This window comes from Nicotiana tabacum, chromosome 2, assembly GCF_000715075.1.
Source record: "Nicotiana tabacum cultivar K326 chromosome 2, ASM71507v2, whole genome shotgun sequence".
NCBI lineage: Eukaryota > Viridiplantae > Streptophyta > Magnoliopsida > Solanales > Solanaceae > Nicotiana > Nicotiana tabacum.
Window position 1 is genome coordinate 76,875,519 of NC_134081.1, and position 11,049 is coordinate 76,886,567.

The window sequence follows — 11,049 nt, forward strand, 5'->3', positions numbered from 1 at the left end:
CTAAAAAAGGAGTCGTCTAAGCAAAAGGCAATAAAGGGACATGGAAGCATAAAATGTGCGGTCCGCAGAAGAAATTGCGGACCGCAGAATTCCATCTGCGGCCGCAACCAAAGAGGAAAAAATCTGTAGACAATTGTGCAAATTGCGGATCGCACATGAATTGTGAGGCCGCAAAAGCTGGGCTAGGATTCAAGATCAGAGAGTATGAAAATTTCCTAGTCCAGGACTTCAGTGAATTGCGGACCGCACAATATTTGTGCGGATGCAGAAGATTGCCTTGCGGCCACAACCCTAACATTGCGGACCGCAGAAGAATGTCTTGCGGACGCAGTTCTGAATCTGCGGACCGTAAAAAAGTTGTTTCGCGGCCGCAGAACTCCTGCTCCTGTCAGATGAAGAAATCTGCGGACCGCACATGGAATTGTGCGGCCGCAGAACCTCCCGAGGGATATTTTTGTCCGAGATTTTCAGGCTTGTATAAATAGACGAGTTTCACAAAATTAGGTCAGGTTTGAACATTAGCAATTACTATAGCCGTTTTTCTTTGTCATTTTTTGGAAGTTTACTTCGCTTTGGTGTATTTTACAATAGATTTAATCATTTTAAACTTTTATTATGAGTTTAATTAGTCTTTCTTCTTCATTTTCTTCAAACCAAAGTATGAGTAGCTACATTTTTACTAGGGTTGTAACCCAACCCTAGTGTGTAAACCTTATGGGTATTTAAATTAGTGCTTGTTTATGATTGAGCGTTTATTATTTAGCTTAGTTCATGCTTTAATTTGAGAAATTAATGGTTGCAAACATTAGTTCATGCCTATTTGACTTGGTCTCTTCTTAAGAAAGAAAGACCTAGTCTAAGATTACTTGGCTAACAAGGAATTGGGTCAATTGAGAGATTGTTTTACCCAATTAAAGGGTTCAACCTAGAGATAGTCATTACCCGACTTGAGCTTTTATCAATTATTTTGTGTGATACTCATTTGGTCTTGAGAAAGCCAGATTGGATAAAACCACTATCTGACCGGGAGGTATTGAGTGGATAATTTAGAGTTAATAGCTATAATACACCACAGTCAACAGAACAAGTATTAAAGTCTTTATCTCATTAGGCAAACACCTAAGTAATGGTCATAGCCCTAGGCTTTTTAACAATTTGAAAAAAAACCCCAAAACAGTTATCTCTAGTCTTATTCTTTATTTTGCAATCAATAGAGTAAAATTAGAAATAGAAACCCAATCTTTTTGTGAAAGTGCAATCTAGATAGTTCAATCACGCGCATTGAAATATATATCCTTAACTCCCATCTTAGCTCCCTGTGAATTCGACCCTGACTCTTAGTTGGGCTTCTATAATTGCAACCTACCATTTCATACTTCTTTTGAGGTGTGCATTTGGACGCGGTCAACTACAACTCAGGACATTGGGCTTTTAACTGAAACATATTCAAGTGGCAAATAAGGTAGCCGAATCCCTACCACATCCCAACTCCTTCCTTCTTTCCTAATCTTCTTCTTTCACTGATTACCCCAACACCGTGAATCCGTCACCTTTTCCCCCAATTTCAACACATTCCTCAGGACCTACCAGATTCTCTAGCTATGCAATTAGACTTACCACCCCACATTCCACAAAACTCCTCCTTTCTCCAAACACTCATCACCACTTCACCAAATGATTTACTTCCCCCACCCCCACACACTCAATCTACTCCACTTGATATTGATTTGGACAATGAATCGGACAATTCACATGACTCAGAAGATTTTATTCCACTCTCTGCAAATGAAAAGGCTCGACTTTATTCCCTTTGGAAATTTTCTATTATCATCAAATTTTTTGGCAAGGCCACTGGGCATCAACTTATAAAAACTAAACTACAATCCCTTTGGCAACCAACTAAACCACTACATCTCATTGATCTAGGTTCTGCTTTTTTACTTTTTTAAATTCACCCAGAAAAATAATATGTTACATACTCTACACAACGGACCATGGTTTATACTGGGCCACTTTCTATCTGTGCGTCGATGGGAGCCTAAATTTATCGCATCAATTGCCCAACTTACTTACTCTGTTATTTGGGCCAGACTACCGGAATTGCCAACTGAATATTATGATCTAACAATTCTACATAAAGTTGGAAACAAATTGGGACAATTATTGAAGATAGATACATGCACTTCCTCCTCTGCAAGAGGAAGATATATCCGCATTTGTATCGAAGCTCCACTCGAAAAACCTTTAAAACCCCATATCTATATTGGTAATCATAAGCAAACAATTCTCTACGAGGGCTTAAATCTTCTTTGTATTCGATGTGGGCATTTCGGCCACAATGCAAGAGTCTGTCCCTATCATGTTCCAGGTAATACTCCCACTATTCATTCTATACCATCCACTTCAAACACAACCATTTCTCCGCCCAAATCCACTAACCACCCATCACTAATTCTCCTTGGCATACAGTGAAATTCCCTCAAAAAAGTAAAAACTCGCACCAAACATTTCAGCACAACAACAACTTTTGATATACAAACCCAACAAAAATCGATTGAACAATGCACCACCGGCGAGCACACAACCTCTTTCAATGCAGTGGAGACACCCATACGCAGCCCGGGTACGTTCTCTAACCCTCCTCATCCAATCATTGTCTCATCTAAACCCCCGATTTTTTAATTCCGACACTCTCTCTATTCTTCAAATTAACGAGGACTCAAAAGAAATAAATCAACACCATTAGCTATCTCTTAATCCTCCGCCTACTACAATTCCTTCTTTAATTAATAATAAATCTATGGATTCTACAATCCACAACCCTATACATCAAGCCCAAAACCTAGTTGTGTCGGCCCAACTTCAACTACCAGCCACCCCATCCACAAACTCGGCCTCTCCCACAGCTAGCAAGCCACCCCCATCTTTGATTACTGAGAGCCCATATCGAATCCCACAACATATAAAAACATTCCCACATGCAGACCGTATACACAACCAACATCTCTTAGCCACGCCTCTCTCTGCAATTCCAAATGATTTCATAACACCAGTGAAACCTTTTTTTATTGACTCACCTCTAGTAAATTCCATGCACCATTTATCACCTTCCCCTCATTCTTCTAGTCACCAACACGTCAATAACTCTGATGACTCACCCAGCCCACCCCCTACAGAGCCTACCTACACTGCTGATACACACAGCCACTCATCGAATCTTCCTTCATCAAATAATAATAATATTCTCACTACTCATTCCCTTCATAAAACCAATTCCCATACAACGTCCACCATCACTACATTTACATAAACACAATTCAACCTCTACTCCCTTGATACTTCTGAGAATATCACAAGCCATCTCCTATCCAATACTATCTCCCATTGACAATCTCCCCCCACTTACCCGCCATTGTATGTAACCCAAACGACCTCAGACCTTCCTCCACGATCATGGCTAGAACAAGGTCTCCAAGACAAAGCTATCCTCTTCTGTCTCGCAATCAACGAACATGAGATAATAATAGTACTCCAAAATCCATATTACCTAGCACATATAGTTTTGGAGGGAATGTGACTGGGGATGGATGCATTTGGACGCTCCCATTGGGCAATGAACTCCCCCCCCCCCACCTCACACACTTCTTCCATTATTGGAAATCCCTTACTACCACCCCCCAATCTTCGGCAAACCTTCACACCCTGGACCTTTTATCAAAACCTCACCATTATAGTAGACTTCTTGATACCAACACCCAGCCCAATGACCCCACTGTTATACCCACCCAGTCCCTTGAATCCTTCTGCATCATTACCTCTAGAACTAGACGTCGCGACATAATAACAAGACCTAGCAACAACTTTGTTAGAATCGAGAAAAATGAGAACCACCCAAGCAATACTAGACACACTCCAAAGCTTTGTTCTAAAGGAGCCATACGCAAAAAATAATCGACTCAAATGTCCAACAAACATGACCAAATGTTCCCTCACCATACACCCCACTCTAAATCCAGCAATAGGAAAATACTCGATAGTTCTCATCCCCACTCTCCTGCATGAGAACACTTACCCGTATAACATGCAACTGGCACTAATTCCATGTGCGACAAGCCATGCTCTCCCTGAAACTTCAGAGAAAACCATCCCAACTCAACCAGAGATGAACTTTATGCTTTGGAATTGTCGTGGAGCCCATAATAATGAGTTTCGTCATAATTTTCATTTACTACTAGACTATCATGGTTCGGCTTTAGTTGTATTATTTGGAACTCATATGCATGATCATACTGTGTTATTGATTTTCATTTCATTTACTTTTATGAAATACCGGCTACTGGTCAAGAGGGTGGTACTGTTATACTCTGGCACGATAATTTACTAGCCGTTGAAAACATTGCTATGACTGAACAAGAGGTACATGTCATGATCCAGGTATTTTCCAACCCTTAAAAGTGGTTTTTTATGCTATTTATGCCAGTCCACACCACCATACACGATAATTATTGTGGCAAAATCTTATGTATTTAGCCGATACGTATAAAGGCCCTTGGCTCGTTGGGGGAGATTTTAATGAAATCTCATGCTCTACAGAAAATTTAGCGTCCGACCAATAAATAACCCTCCTTCAAATTTGTTTGCTGACTGTTTAAACTATTGCCATTTAGTTGATCTTGGTTTTATAGGTTGTAAATACACTTGGACAAATAAGCGTCAATATTGTTGCAATGTATTAGAAAGGCTTGACGGGATACTTGCTACATATGATTGGCTAAATTTATTTCCTGAAGCATCTGTTCGCCACTTGCCTAGAACACATCCTCATCATAATCCTTTACTTCTATCCTTCCACTCCCAGCACACCCCAACCAATAAACCCTTTCGATTTAAAACTATCTGAACTTCTCACCCTGAGTTTATCCATATTTTTTTCCACAACTGGCATCGTCCATCTAATTTATTAGAAACTATTGACTCTTTTACAAAATATGTTAGTGAATGGAATAAAACTACCTTTGGTAAATTATTTCATAGAAAAAAATACACGTTAGCCCGTTTGGATGGCATTCAATCCGGTCTTAACTACCCTACCAGTAGATTTTTACAGAACCTCGAAACTAATCTCTTACAAGATTATAATGCTATTCTACGCCAAGAAGAAGAATTCTAGAAATTTAAATCCCGTATCCATTGGTTAGAAGAAGGTGATGCTAATACAAAAAGTTTTCACCTTTCTACTCTCCAACGCCGTAGGCGAAATTACATATCTGCCCTAAAATATAAAACTGGTAACCGGTGTTTCGATGCTTAACAAATTCAAACTACTATTTTTCACTATTATGACAGTATTTTCACTATTGACTTACCTCACCCCTCATTGAGTCTTTTTAGTAACTTTCATACTTGTTTTGCCCCCGATAAATATTCTGAACTACTTCAACCTTTGACTGACAAAGAAGTCCTCATTACATTGAAGTCTTTCAAGTCGTTCAAAGCCCAGGTCCCGATGGTTTACACTTCTATTTCTACCAATATTTATGGGTTGACATCGATCCAAAAGTATTAGCTTTTTGCAATAATGTTTTTACTGACTTTGAAATACATGCAGATATAAATAAAACTTATCTTTGGCTTATTCCTAAGGTACGACATGCCTCCATGATCACTCAATATCGACCCATCGGTTTATGCTCCACTATTTATAAAATCATTACTAAAATCATAGTTCATCGTATTAAGCCTAAACTTGTTAATATTATAAGCCCCACACAATCTAGCTTTCAACAAAATCGTTATGCAACGGACAATGCAATTATTGTCCGAAAAATCATCTCATACTTTAAACGCAAAACTGGCAAGACGGGCTATATGCTTCTTAAACTTGACCTTAAAAAACATTTGACCGACTAGAATGGTCTTTTATTCGACAAGCACTTCACTATTTAAATTTTCCGCCAAATATCATAAAGCTTATAATGTCATGTGTTAGCACATCCTCCATTTATATTCTAATAAACGATACTCATACACCATTTTTTAGCCCCTCAAGAGGAATAAGGCAATGTGACTCTCTCTCCCCCTGTTTATTTATCTTATGCATGGAATTACTCACTAGAAAAATTGACATGTCCGTTGACTATCAACTCTAGAAATCAATTTGAATCGCTTGAAATGGCCCAGCCATCTCACATTTTGTAACGACCCGACCGGTCGTTTTGGGAATTTATGCTCCTTTCTACTATTTGAAGTCTTGAATACCTTCATACGGTATATTATGACTTGTGTGAATTGTCAGTTTTGGTTTTCAGGTATTTCGGAGTTAGTTTGGAAGAATAAAATTCAAGGCTTTAAAGCATAGGTTAAAATAGTGACCGGATATCGACTTATATATAAACGACCCCGAAATAGAGTTTTGATGATTCCGATAGCTCCGTATGATGATTTTGTACTTCGGAACATGTCCGAAAAATTATTTGGAAGATCATAGCTAAATTAGGCTTGAAATGGCTAAAATAGAAATTTAAGTTTGAAAGTTTGACCGGGGAGTTGACTTTTTGATATTGGGGTCGAAATACGATTCTGGAAATTAGAATAGGTCCGTTATGTTATTTATGACTTGTGTACAAAATTTGAGGTCAGTCGGACTTGATTCGATAGGTTTCAGCATCGAATATAGAAGTTAGAATTTCTTAGTTTTATTAAGCTTGAATTGGGGTATGATTCGTAGTTTTAGCATTGTTTGATATGATTTGAGGCTTTAACTAAGTTCGTATGATGTTTTAGGACTTGTTGGTATATTTGGTTGAGGTCCCGAGGGGCTCGGGTGAGTTTCGGGGTGGTTTCAGACCATTTCTAGGCCATTTTTAATTGTTGGTTTCTATCTACAGATGTGTGCATTGCGATCGCGAACATTTGGTCGCGTTCGCGAAGAGCAAATAGCAGTTTGGGGCCTTGTAAAATGCGATCGCGGAAGCTCTTTCGCCATCGCGTAGAACAAAATCTCTTCTGCACTGACTCGAAGTTTAAAGCTTATATCTCGCAATCTATAAGGAATTTGGAGATTCAAAAATAAAAGTTGTATCCGTTGATGTCTAGTTCTCAGAAAGTCAAACCATTTGTCATTTGGAGTTTCGTACAAAAAGTTATGACTATTATACTAGAGGCTGTTTAGAAGAGTTGGGGAGTTTGTTCTTCACGATCGCGAGTGGTTTTCCGCGATCGCGAAGGGCAAATTTTGGACTGGAAATTTTTGTGCTTCGCGATCGCGAAGAGTAAATGCCTGGACAAATGCTATATTTTGAGGTTTCGGCTATTTTAATACATTTGGAGCTATGAAGCTCGGATTGAAGCGATTTTTGAGGCGATTTTCACCATATGGATTGAGGTAAGTGATTCTAACTCGGTTTTGATTAAATTATATGAATCTATTATTGTTTTTATCAACATATTAGTGCTTTGGGTTAAAAATAGTAGAAAATTTCATAGACTTTAATTTAAAGATTTGAGGGTCGAGTTGATGTCGGGATTTGATAAAATTGGTATGGTTGGACTCGTGGTTGAATGAGCGTTCATATTTTGTAACTTTTGTCGGGTTCCGAGACGTGGTCCCCACATGCGATTTTTGAGTTGATTTCAGGTTTTTATTAGAAAAAATAGTATTTTCTTATGGAATTAATTACAATAATTGATATTGACTTAATCAAATTAATTGTGGCTTCGAGCCATTTAGAAGTTGATACGCGCAAAATAGAATTTCTAGAGCAGTGTTTAGCTTGCTTGACATTGGATTCATCTTGTTCGAGGTAAGTAACTTTTCTAATCTTGGAGTTGAGGGTATGAATCCTGAATATACGTATTATGTGAATTGTTTGGAGGTGACGCACATGCTAGGTGACGGGCGTGTGGGAGTGCACTATAGAAATTATGACGTAATTGGTTCCGTGAAATTTTGTAGTCAAATAATCTTGGCATTTTCTATGTAGTTTTATGTGTTAAAGAAATTGAGTTGAGAATCATATTAAAAATTATGCTGAGGCTATGTGCCAGTATATTAAGACCCACAGAGGTCATATTGCTATCGAATTATTTATTTAAAATAAAATTTCATACTCAGTCGTGTTCATTCTTTTCATATCATCTCTCAGTCTCTGTTGCTATTTATTGATTCATCATATCATTATTTTGGGCTAGTTTCATGATATTGTGAGCTCGAGAGACTGGAGAGATTGATGACTGAGTGAGGCCGAGGGCCTGATTGTGAAAATAATTATGGGATCGGGATGCACACCGCATCATACCATATTGGCTTTACATACTTTATTATTATATGGATCGGGGCTGCCCGCCTGCAGCAGGCCTTATAGGCTTTATTATGGCACGTGAGTTGTCCGTGCAGATACAGATATTAATACTATAGCACGTGAGTTGTCCGTGCAGATTATAGCGCTTGGGCTGAAGGAGCCCCTCCGGAGTCTGTACACACCCCTAGTGAGTGCAGGTACCTACTTAGTGCGAGTGCCGAGTGCCGAGCGATTGGGATGACTGAGTGACTGTGAGGACTGAGCGACTGTGAGGACTGAGTGATTGGGAGGACTGAGTAAAATGATACTCTGAGAGTATATATATAATTTTATCACTGAGTTGCATCGCATTGACATGCACATTTGATATACAGACATAGGGATGCATTTTTCTCATGCTATACGGTATCACGTCATTCATGACTTCTCACACATATTGGCATATGGTCATAGTGATGCATTTTTCACTGGTTACCTGGAAAGAAAATAAAACATCTTATCATTGTTGAAATGATTTTTGGGAAAAATTATTGTTTTCAAACTTAAATTATTGTTTTCAAACTTACTTATATTTTTGGTAAATAATTTAGATTTTTACTGACACACCAAAAATGCAGAATTATTTTCAGAAATCATGATTAAGCAGAGCATTTTATCTCTGAGTTAATTCTTTGTTACTTGCTTTATGTTATTATGAACTGTTATTGGTTATTAGTGGTGGACCCGACCTCGGTACAAGCTCGTCACTGCTTTCAACCTAATGTTAGATATTTGATGCTGATGTTGCTGTGATCGACGAGAGCTGGATTTGAAGACGTACCTGCGTTCTAGTTATAATTGCCTCCTATTCATGGTAGCCCTTGATTTATAAAAATTTGTTTATGTACATTTCGAACAGATGGTGTATTTATTTCATACCAGCTTTATAATTTCTAATTTTAGAAGCTCGTAATTTGTATTACCAGTCATTGGGGAGTGAATTAGAGTGAGTTAAATATTAATTGAATCGGATTATTATTATTGGACATACCTAGCGGGCGAGGTTAGGTGCCATTACGGCTAGTTGGATTTTGGGTCATGACACATTTGTGTTTGCATATGATATTATTCTTACCGCTACAATATCGACAAAAAGTTGTCATACGATTATTGATGTCCTTAATGATTTTAATACTGCCTCGTGTCGCAACTTTGAGAAATCAAAATTCTTCTTTACTAAAATTCGAATGAAGCACGATAAGAATTTTATCCTAACTTCCTTCAATATGCGTGAAGGCACTACTTTGGCAAGTATCTAGAGTTTTCCATCTTCACTACACACATCTCCAAATGGGATTTTCAATTCCTCATCAACAAATTTAAATCTCGAATGACGGGCTGGAAAACAAAGTTCCCTACGACAGCAGGTCGCACCACATTATTTAACTCTACCCTTAATAGCCTACCCAATCATCTTATGCAATACATTCAATTACCTAAATCAGTTGTTAAACAGTTAGAACGTGACCAACACAACTTCCTATGGGGAACCACTCCTATAAAGAAAAAAATGCACCTCCAAAAATGAAGTAAAGTCACTACCCCTAAAACTCAGGGTGGTCTGGGAATTCAGTCGATCCAACTTAAAAATAAATCTCTTTTTTGCTAGCCAAGCATGGCGACTTCTACAAAATCCCTCAGCCCTTTGGGCACACACTCTTATGTCTAAATATTTGTGCTCCCGGGCAAATCCCTATTCGCATATTATTTGAAAAGATCTAACTACTGATTGGCTCCTTTGTCAACATGGTCTCAAATGGATAATATGTGACAGTAAGCGTATTAATTTTTGGACGGACATCTGGCTTGCAGCAAATATGCCACTACGTAACCTCATTTCAGGCCCACTCCCACTCCAATCTCTTTCTACAACTGTTAGCATCTATCTCCCATATCACCAATGAGACTTCTCAATATTACCGTTTGAATTACCTATCAACATCAGAGAACGCATCCGCGCAATCTATATACCCACTTTTACTCAACCCAACGATTCGATCGTTTGGTCCCTTACACCTCACGGGAAATTCACCACCAAATCACTTTACCATACACTTCTCTCTCCACCTACTGAACCTTATTTTAAATGGCTTTGGAAATTACCTCTTCCCCCTAAGATAAAACACTTTCTATGGCTATGTTGTCATAATAGACTACCCATCAACGCCTACTACAATCACCTTGGAATCACTCCAAATGACACCTGCACCATTTGTTCATCATGCCCTGAAACTATCCCTCATTTGCTTTTCCACTGTACCGATGCTATCCGTCTTTGGTCGGAATTTTTCATGCACAGCCACATCTCTAACCTTAATTATCAATCCTCTTCACCCATATTTTGGTTACAACGCTTTATAAACCACGCTACTACGCAAAATACTTTCTAAATTATAAACCACGCTACTACTACGCAAAATACTTTCTAACTCCCTAATTTTATTGTTATACCTTTCTGCCTCTGGCATATCTGGCTAAACAGAAACGCCTCCCTTTTTCGATCTCACAAAACACCTTTAACCTCGGCATATGTTCTTAAAAAGGCAGCTGAATACTATCATGTTGCCTTACCACATAATCAACCTCCTACCCGAATTCCTATGCACATCAAATGGCACCCTCCCCTAACAAACTTTTATAAATTAAATTGTGATGGGGTTGCTAAGTTAATCTCACATCAAGGGGGCTTCGACGAAGTAATTAGGGACTC